This window comes from Apostichopus japonicus, chromosome 21, assembly GCF_037975245.1.
Source record: "Apostichopus japonicus isolate 1M-3 chromosome 21, ASM3797524v1, whole genome shotgun sequence".
Classification (NCBI taxonomy): domain Eukaryota; kingdom Metazoa; phylum Echinodermata; class Holothuroidea; order Aspidochirotida; family Stichopodidae; genus Apostichopus; species Apostichopus japonicus.
The window spans coordinates 4,835,364-4,858,062 of NC_092581.1; the positions used below are offsets into that span (position 1 = coordinate 4,835,364).

General features: G+C 37.0%; 1 protein-coding gene and 1 long non-coding RNA gene across 2 annotated transcripts in view; one reads left to right on the top strand and one right to left on the bottom strand.

The window, feature by feature from the left end:
• Positions 1-14,065, bottom strand: part of LOC139962881 (glutamate receptor ionotropic, kainate 2-like) — a 139,402-nt gene extending 125,337 nt beyond the window's left edge. Inside the window, exon 1 of the mRNA XM_071963266.1 lies at positions 13,800-14,065. The gene's annotated coding sequence lies outside the window, so the exon portion shown is untranslated. The remainder of the gene's footprint in view (positions 1-13,799) is intronic.
• LOC139962824 (uncharacterized) lies at positions 7,771-11,278 on the top strand. Its single transcript, XR_011791377.1, has 3 exons — positions 7,771-8,252; positions 9,075-9,272; positions 9,710-11,278. It is a non-coding gene; the product is annotated as an uncharacterized lncRNA (long non-coding RNA).
• Positions 14,066-22,699: the final 8,634 nt, after the last annotated feature.

Below are 22,699 nucleotides of genomic sequence, written 5' to 3' on the forward strand. Positions count from 1 at the left end.
AAGATCGTGGAATTATAGTTGTATATGGCTAGAAGGTGTAAGTTAGATTGTGTAATGAAAAGGACATCAGTGGTTTTGTTTTAATTATCTCCAGGGAGACCAAAAGGTGCTAGTTTCGAGATAGAAGAGGGTGACATTTTATAATTATGTGAAGTTGTTAAAATGTTGAAGATATTATTATACTTGCCAACGTTACTAATGTTCATAAGAACTGACATATTTATAATATCTTGTCATAAATGGAACTGCGCATGCGTCGATGATACACAACACCCTCAATAGGTCAAACACAATTACGGAATATCATATTCGCCATTTTTCTCAGTATGTTATACAGGTCCTTCCTCCGTCAAAAGCACATTATACCAGCACCCCCCACCCCCCGGTCAAGACAGATGGGACAGCTCGCGGTCTATGCACTTTGTACAGCTGCCCTCTCCGAATTTCAACCCCCCCCCTCCCTCAAAACAAGTTGCACAAATCAAATACAGACCAAAACAAAACTAATAATACTTCATATACTAAATTATGAATAGGCCTTCTTCTCTATATACGTGACTTTCGTTTGCTTCTATGCTGATATATGGTATACCATCTGATGTATATCCCGGTATGCACAAACCTAATTCAAAATCCAGAATTATAAAACAGGATTATGCATGGCGCACTTTTCTTGAAACCCTTAGATGTACTACCGATATTAATAAAAAATATTTTACAAAATCCCGCATCACATCTGCCAAAAACTATATAATAATATAATAATAACAATAATAACAATAATAAAAATAATAATATATATATATATATATATATAAATATATAATTAAAATACATAAACATACAAAAGGAATCGTTTCGATCGTGAAAAAAGTAACCCTTCTATATACAATTGATATTTTGAATATTTTAATAAAAAGATAACTAGGGGCGCTAGTTATGTTTCCTGGCTTTCAACTATACTGCGGCGTAATGTTCTAGCAAGGTAATAATCGTACGCCATGTGTTAAATCGGTTTATGTGTTACAAAGGATATGTAAATAATCTGCTTCTTATGTTGACAATGTAACAATGTAACGATGGACACCACGGGAGATTAAGACACAGTAAATACGATTATCTTATTTCTTTGTGTCGTTAAAGATGTTTAAACCAGTAAAACACAAAAAAAGCCTTCTATCTGTTAATTGTCTGTACCAGGCTTAACCTTACAGCAATTTCGTGGCGAAGAGTTTGATGGTCTATCCTGATTTGCATATACGGCTCCGGGCGCAGTCTTTTTTATTGTCATCAAGAAAATGCGCGTGGAAACCGTTATCGTAAACTAAGGCCGTTTAAGAGGCAGACTACCTCGCTCATTAGGAGACAATGGAACAATGTGAGAATGTGGAGGGTGTTAACGTATATCGCAGTGAATAACTTTCAGTGATATAACTGTATCGTTAACGGTCTTGTTCTATGAATGAAAATTGAAACTGGTTTTCGCATGAGAATAAATATCAAACTTATATATCAATATAGGCAGGGGGTAGGAGCCGGGGAGGGGGGTACTGGGGGCACGTCCCCCCCACACACACACTTTTTCCAACATAGCAAATGTGCCCTACTGGCAAATAAAATGTGCCCCTTTGATGAAGAACTGTGGATATCTTGGATATCTTAAGCCTTTGTTAATTTTAATATTTTATTTTAATTATTCACGTCCACCATAATAGTATTGATAGCATACTAACACATATATATTTAAGTGATATGGCCGGTGTGTATCGGTTTTTTAGCATAACGACTGGTGGTTGGGGAATAAGAAAGTGCCCCTCTAATGTTGCCCCCCCCCCACTTTTTGGAAGCTTCCTACCCCCCTGAATATAGGCTTTTCTATTTCGCCTATATCTTGTGACACAGGACTTGTATTCCCAAAGATCACCGCTCCGATTCCATGTGTAGTCAATTATGCAACATTTATATTTGGGTTGATTGTACAAGGCGATGTATCAATTATTTATAAAACAAGAGGGGGAAGAACAAGGATGAAGGTTACGAAAAGAATACAAAATTCTACTGAGTTGTATATAGATAAAAAAAAAATTACATTCACTTCCACGCAACAAGATATACAACTAACACACATAACGCTATTCTTGCATAATCACCCCAATTGCAACAGAGGGAGCACCACATCGTAACGTACACACAACAAGATACACAAAATTCATAACGCACAACCCAATATCACACACACACACACTGTGTACACATAACCCACTTCTCATTCCGCTCAGCAAATCCAATGATGCTATATTCTACATAATCTACATATATCTATATGTATTTTCGAATTAACAACAGCAGTAACCCCCCCCCCCCCCCCAACTAAAATATGCCTAAATGCGCTCTATTTTAGTTATATGCGTCCATTTTTGCATATCGCTTTTAAACTCGTAAATCAAGTTCACACTCTTTCTTTAACCTATGGCTACTTTCTCGCGTCCCTCGTTGCCTCGTTGGCTCTTGTCGACTGTCGGTTGGGTCATATGGGAAATATTCGTAACATATCTCTTCTGTAACTAAATAAGGGAACAATTATGGACAAAACGAGGCTCCAGGTTTGTCTTCAAGTTTTTTTTCTCGATTTGTTTATCAGGAAGAGAGATGTTAAAGCATCATCCTTTAATTGTCCAGTCTCTGTCCATGCACTTAACATTCACCCGAAATCCATGCCGAAGCCACAGAGACATGAAGGGAGTACGTGTGTGGGGCGGGGGGGGGGTAGGGGATGGGTGAGGGAGGGCTAGACTTGCTCCGACACTACACAAAATTTCGTTGCACCATTAATGTTCCCTCCTCCTTCCTTCGACAGAATCACATTATATACCAAAAGCAACGGAAACATGAAGTGGTTCTCCTGATTTCGTTTCACACGAAATACAATGAGCAATATGAAAGGAGTGAGATGAGAATATTATGGATTTTACATCATGACCCACTCCACCACCCCCTACACCCACCTGAACCCATCACCTCCTCGTCCGGTACTACTTAATACACTTCATGTCGAAGTCCGAAACTCTATTAACAATAACATTATTACGCAATACTTAAAGATTCACAACAACAACAGCTTGGCTAAATAATTAGCATCAAATTATTTCAACACGCCAAGCAATCAATAAAATACTTGAGGGCGCTTTCCCAGATCGTAGTGCTGTGACATGATATACCGTGAACCTTTTATCCTATACCAGTATACTGCTTTAAAGTCACGTGGTGAACAAACGATCAAACACAGCAAGAAAACAACTTATGACAAGATTTGAAAAATGAAAATATTACCCAACTTGATGCAAACATTTTGTCCACTACAAATTATAGCCAATTCATTAAGGTAGCAGCGAATACCAATATATGATCGAAGGAAAGGAGAATTATACAACCCAAAACGTGGAAGAAAAAGAAAATTGTTACAATGTTATCAAGAAAGAGTCATATTCTATAATTATTCTCGGTAGGTGAATCTAAAAACAGTTGGTTGTAACGGATGTAATTTGATTATTTACTTAGATCGGACTGTTTGCGAATGATGTCTTGAAAAAATAAGTTTATGTTTTCTCACTGTTACTCGGGACGATGGAATAGGAATGGCATGCGGGCTGTGAGGCGGTGGAGGGGGAGGGGCACAGATCTAGAGGAGCAGCGGGAGATCCTGAATTTTGAGGGGCATGTCAGATATAAGTCCTGATAAAATGAAATATCTGCTAATTCCATTCCACAAATGGGAGCATTTTAATGTTCACAGTGTTTATTTACAAATAACGTTTAAAATTTCAACAAAACCGCACTTGCACCTTATCAATAGGGTACTTTTTCATTACAAATGTGGGGGAAGATGTATATATTAGTTTTCATTAACAAAGAGCGCACTTCTGGTTTATGACAAATCGGCACTTATTATTTGATGAAATAATGAATGTCAAGTAACCCTAAATGTAAGCTTGGAAAACACGTACCAGAAATTGGCGACCAAAATTGAAATTTTAAATAAGATCCATGTTGTTTGTTAGTTAATGCAGAGGTTGCTGACAATATGTCACAGACACGAGTGAAGTGATAATTTCGTCATGAAATTACATAATAACCGAAAGAGGGAGAAAAATGTAACATGGGTCTAACCTAGCGGCAACGAACTTCCATCGCGGTATATTTGCTCTCCAGTATTGACCATAATTTAACTTTCTAGCAAATTTTGGGTCAATAATGTTGACTTGTTAAAGAAGTTAGGTATATAGACAGACAGTGAGGAGCTACTCTAATGGCATCCATGGTGTGGGGTGGGGTGGCGTGGGTTGGTGGTTGGGTGGGGTGGGGGGAAGGCGCGGATGCCTCATGGGGTCATGATATATCATGGCGTGAACACTAATTAATAACAGGGGAGTATGAATATATAAATGATGTCAGAAATATCGGGAAAAAACTGCACCAAAGCATGGCAGAAGGACAATCACAAAACGTATCATTATTGTATCGGTTTTTGTACTCATACAGCTTGTACTCAAGACAGTTTTGAAATCTGACTATACATATACTATACTGTAAGATTAAGTACCTGTGCGAGAACTCCCTTTTACAGCCTTGTATACTCGTACTCGATTTCATATATACTTTATACCAGAGTTTCCCTAACTTAATCCCCCAATGAACCTCCTGTGGATGACAGAGTTGTCAACGAACCCCCAACTTATTGAGACACGATCTGAGTCATTATTATACTATAATACGCATAACAGCCTGTGTCTGTTTCATAATTCAGTTATTTATCACATGCACGGTACGATACTACTATGGCAACATATGCGTACGGAACGCAAAAAAGAGTTTGTCGATAGGTACGACTTTTATACATTACTAAATTATATGATAAATCAGATTTTAGTTCAACGAAAAGTACTCTAGTTTTGACTTTCAGAAACGTCTCACGAACCCCCTGGGATGGACTCAAGCACCCCCTGGGGGTTCATGCACCCTAGTTAGGGAACCCCTGCTTTATACCAATGGGAATTCTTTTTGTTCTCGTACTTATGTTGTGGCACTTGTACTTATGTTGTGGTACTCGTATTACAAGTATGACAATATCAACATTACTACAAAACGAATATGTTATAATTACACGTAGGGTAGGTTACGTACGGTTATGCGGTATGTAGCCTAGTTATCATCATGTCATACTATGAAATGTCTTTCAACTTGTTTTGTTTCTATTCTTAACACTCTTGAATCAAGACTTGGTGCTATAAACTAATATCGGTCGTGTTTTAGCGGTTATAATCCGACATGCAGTCTAAACTGAACTGTCAATGTCCGATGACGTAATTTAGAAAGGCGACATCACGTGATATATAGTAACAGATAAAAGACGCTTTCGGTAATGCCGTGTGTACTACTAGTTCTGTCACATTATGAAATATGATCGTGTATTTAATGGACTGATTTATTAATAATTCCTCCATTAAAAAGTGTCGTAGTCGTTCCGCAGCGTTTTCGGTTATATCTGAGTTTTACAACTGTTGTTTTATCATTATGACATCATGTATATGTGCAATTTGCCTAAGGTGATGGGGTATTGCACTTATTCTGTCGTTTTCTGGCAATGTTTGTCAAGATCTGTACCAAATGAACAGTTAAATCAGGGATCTGGAGTACACCGCTACAGTTTAACATAATCGTAGTCTCTTCACAGCGGTTTGAGACATATTGGACAGTTCAGTTAGACATGTATAGTGGTCATTAGCGATAAGTGTGGCAGATCACCGTATATCACCACATGGTAGGATATGGATAGGCGACAGTGATTGTGTCATAAGATGCTTTGTCAAATTGGACAGAATAACGTTGAACTTTGGAGGATTTGACTTTGCAAATTTGTTCACGGAATTTATGCCTCTCTCTGTGCGTCAGATTTGGCAGATGTAAGTCAGTGGCGGTGATGACATTAATTGTCCATTAATTGTCCTAAAACATTGAGTTCGAGTCACTCCAAGATTAATGTATGTCGTCCAGTTACAGAGTTGTTGACAATTGACAATTCATTATCATGGACGTTAAAATATGAATCTAAGAGACTGACTTCGGTCAGCTTGCGGCTTTGATAAGCCAATGATGGCTTCTTCACGAGTTCCTGCTAGTAGTAGGATCTAAAATACATACATACAATACATACATTCCCTCGATTTTGTAATAAAACATAAGAGACCAACTTTGATAGACCAAACAGAAAGGGGAAGACGACACCATGACGAAGAGGGGAGGGTGGTGATAATGCAGATAGTGCGGCCTGTGGTGGTCTGTGGTGGTCTGAGTCACAGACAGACAGGCAGACAGATTGACAGACAGACAGACAAATATAGAGGTCTTCTTTGATCGAAGTTCGTTCGTGATTTCCTTTGTCTAATTCACAGCAAAATCGACAACTGAAAACTGAATGACGTTTACCTGATGTGGAGAAGGTCAAGAAGAAGAAGACTCGATTTGACGAGGGCGAAGTGAAACGAAATAGGGACACGTGGACGCTGTTGAAATCAGCTTTCTCAGTTCGATCAACAATTTTACCAAAAACAAGCCAAACTTACTCAAAACCAGATTGGAATTGATCAAACTAAGCTGTATTCAAAAGTTTTATAGAAGAATTTACGGTGAATACAATACTTATTACTAAAGCATAGATATATGATCAAACATAAGGAAAAAACAACAACTTTGAAAGCCGTTAACATAAGAACAAAATATATGATGATGATGATGACGACGACGACGACGACGACGTTGATGATGATGATGATGATGATGATGATGATGATGATGATGATGATGATGATGATGATGATGATGATGATGATGATGATGATGATGATGATGACGTTGATGATGATGATGATGATGATGATGATGATGATGATGATGATGATGATGATGATGATGATGATGATGATGATGATGATGATGATGATGACGTTGATGATGATGATGATGATGATGATGATGATGATGATGATGATGATGATGATGATGATGATGATGATGATGATGATGATGATGATGATGATGATGATGATGATGATGATGATGATGATGATGATGACGTTGATGATGATGATGATGATGATGATGATGATGATGATGATGATGATGATGATGATGATGATGATGATGATGATGATGATGATGATGATGATGATGATGATGATGATGATGATGATGATGATGATGATGATGATGATGATGATGATGATGATGATGATGATGATGACGGTGATGATGATGATGATGACGTTGATGATGATGATGATGATGATGATGATGATGATGATGATGATGATGATGATGATGATGATGATGATGATGATGATGATGATGATGATGATGATGATGATGATGATGATGATGATGATGATGATGATGATGATGATGATGATGATGATGATGATGATGATTATATATATAACTCCGCTGTCTCCCAGTGGTACTCCGTGTACTTGGTTATGCTTGACAGGACCCGGGGCGGAATCTGGATGGGAATGGGAGCGAGGATTGCATGCGCTTTACTTACCCTTACTTACATGGGAACCATTGTTTTTTATTAGTATAAGTTTCATGCTGATTGACAGTACTTTAACATGTGTTTTTTTCACAGTGACGACCAATTTTTTTTTACTTGGGAGTTGCCGCTTGTTGTGGCGTTTTAAGGAACTAATAAGACCGTGACAGGACACACGTAACCACACTGTAAACATTAGTTAGTCACGAATGGCAAAAATCTAGTCACAGTGACTAGAGTTAGCTAGTCATTACCAATTCGTTAGTTGCAGACCAATTTGCATGGTCGTTCGACTAACATAAATTAGTCACATAAATTTGTACGAACTTTGTTGACACTCACTATGCATGTCATGTATGTAAGCGTGACGAGAATATTCTAGTCTTCTGTTTGTTTACTTTCTATAACCTTCAGCTTTGACCAATGACGTCATTATTTTTATCCAATCATCGTACCGTAGAATACCGTATGCTCAGCTGATCAGAGATCAAAAATTCAGACGACGGCCGGCGATTACATGTATACTGTATGCACGTACGTGGTACGTCGTACGTCGTACATTGCGGCCATTGCCTAACTGCACATAGAACAGGGCCATCAACAAAATAAGAAGATTCTTAATCATTTAACAAATTGTCAGAAGCAGTTTCAAAATGTCGTCAGTTAGGTAAGTTCAATCACAACTGAAATTCTAATAAATAATAATTGACACAATTGACATATTGTTCAAGGAAGGTTTGAATATCCGCGATATGTTTGGCTGGAAAGTATGGGTAAAATTATAACGTTAGGCCTTAGTAAGCAAAACTGTTGCTAACGCTAGGACGAAGCTAGGCTAGGAGTTTAGTCTACCTAGTGTAGCCCACATGCGCTCGTAGATGTATAGTACTATAGTAGCAGTAATACACACTTATAATGACATATTTTATATAAATGTGTATTATTAGCTAGTATACTAGGCCTATATTCTATAATGTTACGAGCGCCTGTGGTGTAGGCTAGCATACGTCAAGTTTCTAGACACTTCGTCGACCACCAACCCGGTCTGCATTTCGTGCACTCTACTGAAGATCTTCGGCGTGGTACTTACCTTCTGCTCTTGTAGGCTAAAGTACATGGTATTCATATTTTAGGTTATTTTTGCTAAAGTTGGAAGTACCTGGTGTTTAACTAAGGACAAAACTCAGTTTCAATGCATGAAATACCCATAATGTTGTTAGCTTAGGCCTAGGCCTCAGGTTCATAGTGGCGCTATGTAAGTATCCTACTTCCTAGACCAAGTCTACACCAGCTGTAGCACAATGTTGTAGGGTTCTGTATCCTAAGTGGAGTGGCTGCTGAGTGCTAATACCCTTGACAGAGAATGTTTTGAGTCTTATTTAGCAAATAATCCACAAAGGTATGCATTTTCTGCTCCTGCATATGTGTATCAAGGAGTTTTGAGCCTACTCAGCCTATCATTAATTTTCTGTTGTTTGTCAATTTTCAGAGAAAATTGATGTGCCAAGTCCTCAGCATTCACAGCTATATACTTTGAAGGTTGTGGTATCAATGGACTCAACTGGTTAGATGAGGTAACAACAAATTCCAAACAACTCTGACAGCAGAAATAGATATCCTGATACTTCCATGGGAGATCTACTGTAGTAACTATAGGAACCAGTGCTTGCCACCCATGGAGAATAAGGTAATTTGACGTTGTTGTTCTTTGACAAGCAACAAATTTGAACGTTTTATCACAAATTATGCCCCCTATTTACCTCTTGTCCCCTATACCTGTCTTTAATACATTGTAACAACCTATGCATAAACCTTTAAATGGACTTGATATGCTATTGAGGTGAACTGTGTATTTAGATAGCATTTTAGTAAGCTTTCCTTTAGACTACTGTACATACTGTTACAGTTAGGCTGTGGTTTACAAATCCCAATGATACAGTTTTGGAAAAGAACACCTTCAATTCTATTCGCTTATTCTAAGTAACTTAACAGTTGCACTGGAGTGACAGGCAATATCAGTTTAATATGTTTCAAACAGTTCAGGAATACATTGGGGTATGTCCTGTAGGTCAGTTTGGGAGGAATCAGCTGAGCTAAACAAAAGTAGTTTTCATCACATTTCAGAGCCAGAGACGAAAAAGCCCTCCCCGCTGACCCTTCTCTGGATGATGTTTCTGCAGGTATGGCAAGCCAGACCAAGTGGACTGTGATCCGGATACCAATAAACCTGCAAGAATCATAAACGCACCCAACTTGGTCAAGCTTATCAAAATTGGTGACTGGAAATGTTGTTGCAGATGTAGACCTGGTTACTGCTTACACAGTATTGCTCATATGTGTATTTACACACTGCACAGTGCATACTGAAATCTCTGAAAAGACATTTTTATGGACCAAAAATGATAATTGCATTGAAATATGTTGTGGTTTAAATTGTGACGACTATAAAAAAGTATCATTTTGTTATGTAAAAAAAAAAAATCATCTCTCACTTAAGGTGACATACTCCTATTAGAGTCTATATCCATCCCTTCGATTGTTCTCCTTCAGGAAAAGTGCCAAATGATGTTCGATATATCGGGCAAGTCTTTAACATGGACTTCAGTGTACTTGGAAAAAATTAAAATCATTAAATGAGGTTAGTGTGATTAAATGTGGGGACCTCATTTAAAATGTACCCCAAAAAATTGACCTAAAAGGTAAGTTTTCTACCATTCAAGACATGCTTATAGTTTGTGATAAAGTACTTCTAGAATTGTTTTAACTACTTTGTTTTCTGTTCCACCCTAATGTTGCGTCAAGGATAATAACATATTCAACTTACATGTTCTGCATTAATATTGTACCATCACATCCATGGTCAGAAACTCAGAATAATATCACTTCCAAGTTCCTAATTCGAGATGATGATTATAAGGATATTTTCTGGCCCTTTTTAACAGCTAAGGTCATATAGAGCTACTCAAGGCCTTTTTATACCATTTGATTTGACATGGGGTATTATTTTTATAAATAAATTTATAAATATTAATTATTATTTTGTGTATATTAAATATATGTTATGTATATTTATATTTAAATATTAATCAAGATAATTTATTTGGCTAAACTTCTATTTTTGAGCTGTGTACTCTCAATTTTTCCCTTTTTCTGTCTGTCCACATCTCTTCCATGCTGCTATTTTGATGAAACTGATGGAGCCCATAATGATGCATGGTCAGTGGACAATGAGGGTCTTTAAGAAATTGTAGGTATAGGTCATCAGGGGGTCTAATTGTTTGAAAACTGTTGAACACTGCCAACTTAATGGCTTAGGAGCATTTCAAAGTAATCCCATAAGTATTCTCAAGATGTTTTGTCAGAAAAGATTTTGACAATTTTGTAAAAATAAGTTTTCCCAATTGTCCCATAAATATTTATTTTAGTTTTAAATGTTCTTTAACCTTTAGTGTTTGTTACTGTTCTTTATGAGATGACTTTTAAATGGAATGCTTATTTGTCACATTTTGCATTAATACTGAATGTTAATAAAAATTACCATGAAACTTACAATGTGTGTCGCTATCTCATTTCTTAACTAATTAGTACTTAATCTTAAACTAGTCTTGTGACCTAAATAAGTAGTCACAGTTGCAATGACTAATATTTTTGGTCACTGGACTAAGCTTTGGTCGATAGAGGCATCGTAGTAGGACTAATTTTAATTAGTCAGAAAACTCGATTTTATAAGTCACAAAACTAATGTTATATAGTCAAATGACTAGAAGAAACTGGTCGATAGAGGCATCGTTGTGACTAATTTTTTTTTTAGTCATATTGACTAACTATTGTTTACAGTGCACCAACATTCATTGATTCGCAACATTATATACCAGACTTGTTCCGAGTACACTGAGTACACTTAAAGCCATGAGTACGGTACGGCTTCACATGAAATAAAACTATATTGAGTACGTGTATTGTTCAAGTACTATAATTCTGGTATCGTAAATATACACATGTATTCTAATAAACCAAACCGCTATAACTGAGTACACTAGGGAGTAGGGAAGTTGTCACAATCCCATAATGCTAGGCTGAAGATTGTTATCCCTGTCAGCCGATTTTCCGACCATTTATTTTGTTTTCAATGCATATAACTACAAGAAAAAAATTAATATAAGAAGAAGAATGAAGATTTAGTTTCTTATATAATGCACACACTCAGTAATTTAAGACGCTTTTCCACTTATATCTGCAACAATGGTATAGAAATATCGTCACTTGATAATGTATCCGTGGTTGGAGACGACATATACAGTGTACATACCCTTCCCATGAATCAACGTGACAAACTGCTGTCAAATATCACAAGTTGTTGAAGTTTTATTTTCATTTATCGCTTCCTTCCTTACCTCTAGGGACACTTAACCCTGTTTCTGAAGTAGTATCTGAGATGACATTAACATAGTACTTCACTGTGATCCCATTAGCCTATACCGTACACAACGATAGTTTGAGTTGAATGACACAGATAAAGGAAGTTACAAGATCGGAATTTAAGTGAACACTTTTGTAAAATAAATCCAGTTCTTTATCCAGCGATGCTTTTGGATAAATTATATAAGTTGATATGAAAATACCACAATTAACAGTACTCCTTATTCGCCAATATTATAGATAAGGTCTCCTTTTGAATTGGTTTATGGAAAATATCAATACCAAAAAAGACCATTCCTTGAATAATTTCACATTCGATTCGATTCCATTCAATTTAAAAGGAATAGTTCAGGTGTCACAAATGTTTATCTTATATGGAAGAGGACAATAAAAGAAACCCAATAGTGAAGAAATTATTCAAATATCTTTTTCCGTTTAGGAGATATTCAAGTTTAAAGTTCTCTCTGATTGTGTAGAAACTGCTGAAATCAGACTAGCTGTGACGTCATATCCTCACATTCCTGAAAGGTCTTTGTTATTTTATTAAAATATTTTGTAAGATTTAATAACTTACAACCAAAATATACATCAGGAGATCTCTTATGTGTCAAGGGAAGTATTTGAGATTTAACATCTGAAGAATGTTTGATTATATTTTTTTAGATTTGTGAAAAAAAATGTAATTATTTTTTAATGAAATATATTGACACATGTTAAGGAAGTGAGGATGTGACATCACACCCTCACAGTTAGTCTTTCTACACCAGTCATTTGCAAAGAAATTTTGAAATCTTCAAAATGTCATATCTCCTTAACGGAGAATGCTATCATGGTAGTTTCTTCACTATTCTGTTTGTCCTTTTAAGCTCTTTCATACAAGATAGACATGTCAAACACCTGAACCAATCCTTTAAAAGTAGTTATGAACACTCCTTACATGGAGAGACTAATTCATTGCTAACTATCACGTAGTTGTGCATCTTTTATGGCGGGGGGAGGGGGGTGGGGAGCAGTTATGTGAGAAGGGGTAAAGAGATTTAATACGGACCTTGAAATTACAAAAGAAAGAAATTAAGGGCTGTTTTTAAGCTCTGATTTTGTTGCTGGTAGTAAAGTTAATTTACATTTTAATTAAAACTGTATTTATTTAAAACCGTATACCCAATAGATTACAGACGATAAGACACGTACTGCGCCGTATGTTTCTACATTAATTTTTCAAGAGCAGTAAAAATACGGGTTTGGATCGGTTACCAGGACAGAGTTAACAGGATCTCAGACGATTGCTCAAATCGCTTCCACAAATTCTACGAAAATAAAGTACTTTCACCGACCGTATCAAACAAACAAGACCTTATCTATCAACCTTAATCAACCTTCCTTATACGAACTATAGCAATAAGATACTTTATCTGTTTATTGCTATAGCTAGTATGTGCATTATGGGGACTACATAGACATATAAGTATTTATAGATATTCAGTCTTACCTCAAAGGTGTTCGTACCATGCGTATACCTGGAAATGTTGATACAGCTTTCGACGGAACAACATTATACATCCACTCTTTTTTAGAAAAGACTTGCCGACAAGTCATAATTTGATGCATACTTTTTCCGTCCAGAATCAATCATCCATCTATCTATCGTCCGCCCCCCCCCCCCCTCAGCCAGTCCGTCCGTCTCTTCCTCTTTGTTAAAATATGGATTTGAAACTTAACTTGTAATAAATATATCTAGGCATATACCGGACCGGTTATAATACTTCAAAATATCATTAAAGGAAACATTACCCACCTTGACCTTGCCACTATGTCGTTCCGCCGAGGAATGAATTATCCAGCGTCATTTTTAACACGTTTTCCTTCTTTCAAAAAATACAACATTTCGTCACATTCGAATACAGTTTTCTTCCGGTATTGTAACAATCCTCATTTCGGTGCACCATCGACAGCGACAACACCAACATCGCAAATTTTACCATGAAGCAATTGTACCGAACTATATCATCTTTTTTTAAGGAAAAGTCAAGATAGTTGCTGAGCACGAAAACCAAACAACTTTGATCCAATTGATCCCAATGATCCCATTGATCCCATTGATCCCATTGATCTCATATCCCAGTTAACTTATATCGAGACTGTAACGTATATGATCATGACGGTTGTTACTATTTCACGAACAGCAAGAGATACAGTATAGTGCGTACAGCTATGAAAGTATTACCGGGCCCTGTTAGGTTAAACATTTGAATAGTAACAGCTTCCCTCCTAGGATTATTTAGATTTAATCCCACATCCGTTGAATTCCACAAGCATTGTACTAAAATGTTGATTAAGTCTCAAATCTGCAATTTCTTTGAATGGGGCCGTCTTAAGACTCTCTGCCAACTGTTTACAGTAAGAGCAAAATTGTGACTGAACCCCTTATTACGAAATGGATAAGGACATTTCTGAAATAACAAACCATTTTTTTGGTTAAAGGAAGCGGGGGGGGGGGGGGTCTTTATTAAACTAAGAGTCCTGCATTCTTCCAATCATGGAGTGTGGATGTATCTCCAGCTCCAACAAATCTATACAGAACTTCTCTTTTTCTCCCTCTTTTTGCAGCCTCTTTATTAGGCTATACTATTATTGCGAATAGTTGAAATTGAGTTTGAGTTTGATAAAAACAATTACGGTTATTCTGTCCAGGGTGCGTGGTGTCATTTTGTTGGTCCTAATTATTGGGTAATTAGAAGGAAACAAATACAAATCAACCATCATCGTTGGTCAATGGTGATGGAGATAACTGTCGGGAACAACTCACCCCACCACCCCTCAGACCCCACCCTTCTGACCCCCTCCCCCTTTCGAAGATATTCTTCCATAATGAAAGACATCGTAAAATGAATTCAACTCAAGTCGATATCATCACCGATATACCAGGGTTAATGATTACCATTTGAACGAAATTCCCTGCAGTAACCTCATTGATCCATGCTATTACATACTCGGCGTCCCATGATTTAGACAACCTACAAACTCCACATGAAAACACCATCAGAGGACATCAGAGAACAACTCCATTGGCTAAAATGATTTCAAATGTTGCAAAATGTGTATTCCTTTAAAAACTTGAATGTGGTTGATAAAGACTTTAGCCTTGATAGAGGTAACACCGTCACAAAATTCTACAAGCGAAATTTATCCCCCTTAGGTGAAGAAATCTAGTATCGAGTCACTGTACTTTGCATATCCTATCATCAAATATGTAAAACACGCTTACAACACCTTTTTAGGGGATTATTAGCAAACATTGTGCACGGTATTATATGACTGTAGGAATATTAAAAAAGAGAGAGAGAGAGAGGGATGGATGCAGTGTTCGACTTATGGCCAAAAAATTGCATAGCAACAAATTTCGACAATTGCTATACAATATTTTTGTTGCATAGCAGTTCCCCAATATTGAATAGCAGTTTTGAAATTACCACAAAACGGACCAAATGTTGGCGATCAATGTATTAACTAGAAAATGTTTGTTTATTATTATTATTTATACTAGTGTTGCTACGATAATCGTTTTCAATATCGGTATCGGCCGATATTTGCAATATCGGCAGCATATCGGTATCGGTAAAATTTTGCCTAATAGCCGATAACAGCAAACCGATATTGAACTTTTCTTTTTAACAGCTGAGCTACCTGTACTTATTTATACTTGCAATGATTTGTTAATCTGCCCAAGACGATCCATTTCTTTAGCGTCAGTTAAACTCAGATTCATTTTCGATTAATATCCATGGAAACCTGACTCTCCGTAACATCTAAAAACACGTCTACGGCGCGCAAATATAACCAATGTCCTTCGTGAACCTTGGCCTACACACAGCATTAGTGCAGCATATATACACTGTACTAACCATTCATATCCTCAAAGGCCTCCGTGAAAACCTTGAACATGATGCATACAGTAACTGCACAGTTCAGCAGTGTTGGAAAACCTTGTTCAATTTCCCGCGAACACACTGCCGATTTCCCGCCGGTGTTCGCCTGCCTAGCACGCGTAACGTGCGAGCATAAAGGCGTGGTGTCCAGGGGCCCGTCTTAGGGCTATGGTGGGGTCATGGGGTAGAACCCCTCGTGGGGATCCTGGGGCGAAATCCCCCGAAAATTGTTGTCATTTTTTGCGATGTCTGGCGATGAAAAAATTCGCAGTTGAGGATGCAAAATACTGACAACTTTTTTATTTCAATTGTCACGAAACTGATGAAAATTTTAAAATGACAAGTTAAAGTAGCTATATTATGTTATAAAATGAAAAGAGATTTAATCTGTCTTTCAATCTTTAAAAAGTGCAACTTACAAAACTTCCGATATTATGAAACAAACAACGTTCAGCAAAGCCCCGTTTCTAGACTGCCTAACAATGAATAGCGTGCACTATGCGTACATTTTTACAACTGCAGTGTTTAACCCTATACCCAACTACTGTACCACGGTACATGTGCTGCGAATTTGCCCAGGTACCTTCCCAACAACTGTGAGCTCATCCCCTGTGTAATACCTGTTTGTTAACATTTTTTTGGCACGTTGCCAGGGAAATTTTAGTTACGTGAGATCCGTAACCGCCGAGGTGGTTAGGCTATTTACTTTACACTTTACTATGGTAGGATATTATTTTTTCAGGTTTTTTTTTGCTATACGGCAGGGACGTAGCCAGGGGGGAGCAGGGGGAGCGACCGCTCCCCCCTTTCAGTGTCGATTTTTTTTTAAACTGTCGTTTTTTACCATGGTATGTTGTCAGTGCTCTTTTGATCTTGAATACTCGTCAGCTCCGTTAACTCGATTGTAATCGTAGTAACATTCACGCCTACTGATACTTACTTAGTGTGGCAGATGCAATTAGCTAAATTTAGCTTATGGCCAATTACAAGCATACAGTTGGTCACTGCGTAATAAAATACATATTGCCTACCTAACCGCACTCTATGGAATGTCACGGACTGTATGCACAACAACGTCGACAACGTGCGTTCAATGAGTCGTCCTAACTTGTTGCACGAACAGCATGTTATGAAGCTAAGCTAGCAATCGTACGTGATACGCACTTCCTATAAATAATTATTACACTGCTAATACACTGCGATAACGATATTTGTTTTAGGCCACTGCATATCTGGCTGTATTACAAAATATGAAAGTTTATATTGTCCATCAGTTAAGTTCGTCAAATGTATTAAAGTCCAGACATTGGACAATAAACAAGAATCATCCTACTGGAAAACTTGTAAAAGAGCACTATTTTTGTCTTTCTGATATATTATGTAAAAAAACATGTAAAAGAATTTAAACAGGAAACAAAACCTGCTGATAATGATATCATATGATCAGGGCGTAACCAGTATGTAGCACGATAGTTTCATTCAACACTCTACCCGCCGAAAAGTCTATAGGATCCGATCTTGTCAGTTTTTTAACATGTAGTTAAGAAACCTTTTACGCAGATAATATTTCAGTTGAGAAAACACTTGACAAATTTGCATCAGATGGCAATCGTCGGATAGCTCTCGCCTTCTCTTATTAGGCTAACTTAAACATTTACTAGCTATACAGTTGTATCAAAGACATTTCTGGACTATATTTGTATCTACAAGTATCAGAAGTTGAAAAGTAAGACTACTCTGTACATGTACCTTCAAGGGCGGCGGAACCGGGGGCACAGGGGGCAAGTGCCCCCCACTTTTCCTCAAGTTAAAAATGTGCCCTTTTTCTACATAAAACTTGTACTCTTGATCACCTTATTAGGTCAGCGATATTTCAGTAAGAGATCTAATCCTAATTTAGAACTAAGTATGTAGCACTGTAGGCCCGGGCCTACACTTTTTTTGGCCAAGGTATCTTTTTTATTAGAACACCCATAATTCAAATCCATAAGCTTGCTGGACGAGTTTAAGAGTCTAGACAGGTAAAACTATTGAAATGAACGTAGCAAAATTATGGCTAAATTAGGTGACCTATTCTTCTGTCATCTAGGCTGTCATTCATATCGCGTGCCCTTTCATTCAATACTCTACCCGCCGAAAAAGACTAGGATACGATCTTGTCAGTTTTTAACATCTACTTAAGAACCCGTTTACGCAGATAAAATTTCAGTTGAGAACATTCCACAGTCAAATAAGCCTATCGTTGATTAACAGACTTTATATGTATAGAGCTGCAGCACTTCGTTGCCTGTTGTTGTCGCGATCGGCGTTCCAAGTTCCAAAACAGCCTTTTCGATAAACATTTACTAGCTACAGTTGTATCAAAGACAATTACTGGCTATGGTTGTATCAAAGACATTTCTGGCCTATCTTTGTATCTACAAGTATCAGAAGTTGAAAAGTAAGACTACTAATACGGGGGGGGGGGGCGTTGATGGAGTGATGTGTATACGCAAATAAGATAATACAATAAGATTTATAAAGGGTACTAAATATCAGGCTGCATCAGTCCAATCGAATTTCTGCAAAGTGCCCTTTGACGTCGGTGCCCCCCCCCCCCAGATTAAAAGTGCTTCCGCCGCCCTTGTGTACCTTGCTAATGTTAATACATTATGTATGATTGAATTACGTACTTTTTTAACTCGTTTGTTTTTTGGGTTTAAAAGTGATATTGAATGAGGTGTCTCAAGTTAGCAAGAGGCCAGGGAACCAGAATGAACATTTGGGAAGGGCCGTTTCCGGCCATCTGGGGGGTTTGTAAAACCAAAAATTTTCTTGTACGCTCCGCGCCAACCGATGGTGGCGCTCCGCTCAGATAGTCGTGCCTACAACTTTAAAAATCCATATCAATCGCAAAAAGTGCTCTCCCCCTTTCAAATTCCTGGCTACGTCGCTGCTATACGGTCAAGAATAAGTTGTACATTGAGTATAAACTCAATAAATTATAACTTCTACATTGTGATCGACAGTTCGTAAGTTAAGGTTTGAGTGTTTGCTCCCAAATCTGACTAGGAATTTGTATCGCACAAATCGGCACAATGTGCGATGCTGATTTGGAAACGTCTCGCAACATTGTCGTTTTGGATCGCATTTTGCGATGCGATACCGGAAAAATCGAACACTGGATGGATGTAGTCAGTAAATTAAATACGTGATCTTCATACAGATTACAATATTTTGTTTACAAGAAGTTGACGATGTCTAGTTACGGCGATGCTATAGTGTTTTTGTAGCATGTCTAATCGCGTCATTAACATGTAATATGGCGAATATCGCCTGCAGCTCAGTAAAGATGGTATTATGATCGTTTTTGCCCCTGGGGTAAATTATTTGTTAGGCTATTTCGGAAGCCTATATCTGCAAGAATAATTAAAAACGTTCTGTTGATTTTAAGATTGATGATTTAGTCTCTCTCCGTGATAATTAAAAAATGCAATTAATCGCTGTAAAATTACATCAAGTTACTAAATTGGAAACAAAAAGGTATAGATTATTTGGCCATAATATACTGATTGTTAGCAAGAATAAGTTGTACATTGAGTATAAACTCAATAAATTATAACTTCTACATTGTGATCGACAGTTCGTAAGTTAAGGTTTGAGTGTTTGCTCCCAAATCTGACTAGGAATTTGTATCGCACAAATCGGCACAATGTGCGATGCTGATTTGGAAACGTCTCGCAACATTGTCGTTTTGGATCGCATTTTGCGATGCGATACCGGAAAAATCGAACACTGGATGGATGTAGTCAGTAAATTAAATACGTGATCTTCATACAGATTACAATATTTTGTTTACAAGAAGTTGACGATGTCTAGTTACGGCGATGCTATAGTGTTTTTGTAGCATGTCTAATCGCGTCATTAACATGTAATATGGCGAATATCGCCTGCAGCTCAGTAAAGATGGTATTATGATCGTTTTTGCCCCTGGGGTAAATTATTTGTTAGGCTATTTCGGAAGCCTATATCTGCAAGAATAATTAAAAACGTTCTGTTGATTTTAAGATTGATGATTTAGTCTCTCTCCGTGATAATTAAAAAATGCAATTAATCGCTGTAAAATTACATCAAGTTACTAAATTGGAAACAAAAAGGTATAGATTATTTGGCCATAATATACTGATTGTTAGTAACTGGATGATTCCTTTTCCAGAACTAATTTGCGCCTCTGTATAAAAAAAAACTGCCCAGACGTTGGAAAGCTTGAGGTCACACGTGATTGGGCATCTGATCCATGATTGGTTCAATATTACATACTTCGATACATCATTAATATTATATAAAATCTATCAATGAATGAACCAATCATGTGTGAGCAGGAAAACAACATATGTTTTTCTTTGTCCGAAAATACGGGCTATTAAACTAGACGTCTGAAAAATGGACCGAACAATTTCTAATGTATTTCTTTATTTGGACACCGTGTGAATGAACGAGGGAGAAACTTTAAGGTCCAAATTGCAAAGGGTTTATGACCTTGCAGGAGTTTGATAGGAACTTAAAGGGGCTATAATTTCACATCATGAACAGAAATTATATTGAATGTTCTATTTGCATTAATGGTACTAATATACTGCATTTTTCCTCTTTAAATATGACATGATAACATTAATTCTAAAGACAACTACACATGTCCTAATTTCGACAATGTATGGGAAATATTTAAAAACAACAATGATTAAAGCAAGCGTTTTGCCATTTAGGGAACATTTTTGAGGTCAATCAACAATCTTGTAAACTTCATGAAAGATATCTTAACTGCATGGTTATACAAACGGAAATGGTAGTAAAACCTAACAACAGGAACGACTGCAAAAAAGACTATACATTGCTTTCATGAATCAAAACATTTTCCAGGACATTTGATCTATACAACAACTAGTAGAAGAAATGGTGACGGAATTGTCTTCAACTTTTTCTTGACTTTGATTAAAACTAGGACTTCCTAAATATATCTCGAGGCTTGTAGACAAACGATTTACATAAGAATTCTGAAATAATAAAACCTTTTTCCTACCTTGCGTCAACAAGCACCATGCAATAGCCCATAGGATATAACTGAACTTATTTTGGCATATATCAAAACAACTGTAACCAGGCTGACGAATATACAAACCCGAGAAATGAACCTTATTTAGCTGAACTATATAAATCTAGTATTTTGACTTCTTAGCTTTTAAACTAATTAGAGCTTCTATAGCTCTGAGCTTATTAGCATATCAAACGAGGAATGTATTCTAACAACTTCTCAATTAAATCTGTTAAACCTTGTCTACGGATTCTCCCCCTATCCCTTCCAATATGAACTTACAGAAAAAAAAAGTTCAACTAAAATCTTCAGAAGTGAATGAATTCAACCATTATTCATTCTAATTATCGACAATTTGTTAGTAAGATAGGTTGTCATGATTGGCGTTTTGATTTATCCGTAGTAATTTCTATTCGAATAATATGAATAGTTTGCAATAAAACTGGTAAACAATTGATGAACGCCAAAGCCACCCCCCCCCCCCCTTGCATCGTAAAATATGACCACGAAGCTATGGAGAGAAAAAAACAATCACTAAGTTTTAACATACAACCATGGTAACTTTACAACAACTAGAAAAAATCATTACATTAAGAAAGGAATCCACACGAGAACTTGTTTATGAGTATCTTCAAGTTCGTAGGCCCTATTTCAATGTAACGTAGATTACAACCGACCATTGAATGTCACTTTGGTAGTCAAAATATGCAGACTTCGATAGGATTGACAACGCCACACTGTGTCGGAGACAACTAACTCGACAGGGGGAGCCAACGAAAGAAAATATCAGCTGACTTCTGCATGGACGCGTCGTTTTTCAGTATACGGATGCTTATAAATCCTTGATCTTTGCAGACTATAACACAATTATACTCATTTTTCCCGTCACCCAATTTCTAAGTGTCTTCAAAATAAAAAGAAAGTTAGTGTTAGTGTATGAAAAGTTGTCAAGAGAAGTATGTGTTTTTCTTTCTTTTCTTGAACTGTACATAAATCTATGTAAATTAGTCTTTAACCATCAAACTTGAATAAATTTAAGACGATGAATTTAATAGTTATCATTAAATCAAATATCATTGACAGGCCGTAAATAATCTGTTATGAATTTTTTTCGATTTTATCCAGACTGAAGTAGAATATCTTGAGTGGCGTAAAACATCACAGGGAAGCATTTGAAACATCTTCTTGGGATGAAATAGATTTAAAAACGCATATTTAAATCTCCAATATTTCTTGTGTGTAAAAATACCGTCGACTGGCAACGCTTTGTTATAACATAACCGTGAAGTTAACGGTAGTTGACTTTCTTTAATTTCATCGAAGAAACATGCAAGGTAGTTTTTGTGCAACTTACGAGAGAAAATATATATTTTCTTTTTGCTTTCTTTTGGCTTAAGAAAAGGGAGGGGGTGGGGGAAGTTGGGATAGTTGGGTAGGATTAAAATTTAAAAGGGATTTTTTCAGGGAGATTAAAGGTATGCAACTTTGCAAGGAATAATTCACGCTATTGTGTAGATGGGGTGTCGGACGTGGGAGGGGGTTACACAATTGACAAGCCGTTGTCGGGAATTGACAAAAACTGAGTTGTCCCTACGTTGGAGATATCAACATATTATAATAGCATATATACATTTCAGTAAGTTTACCGTATTAATGCCACAGTCGATCTGTGGATAACTTCCTGTTACTAACTGTAAG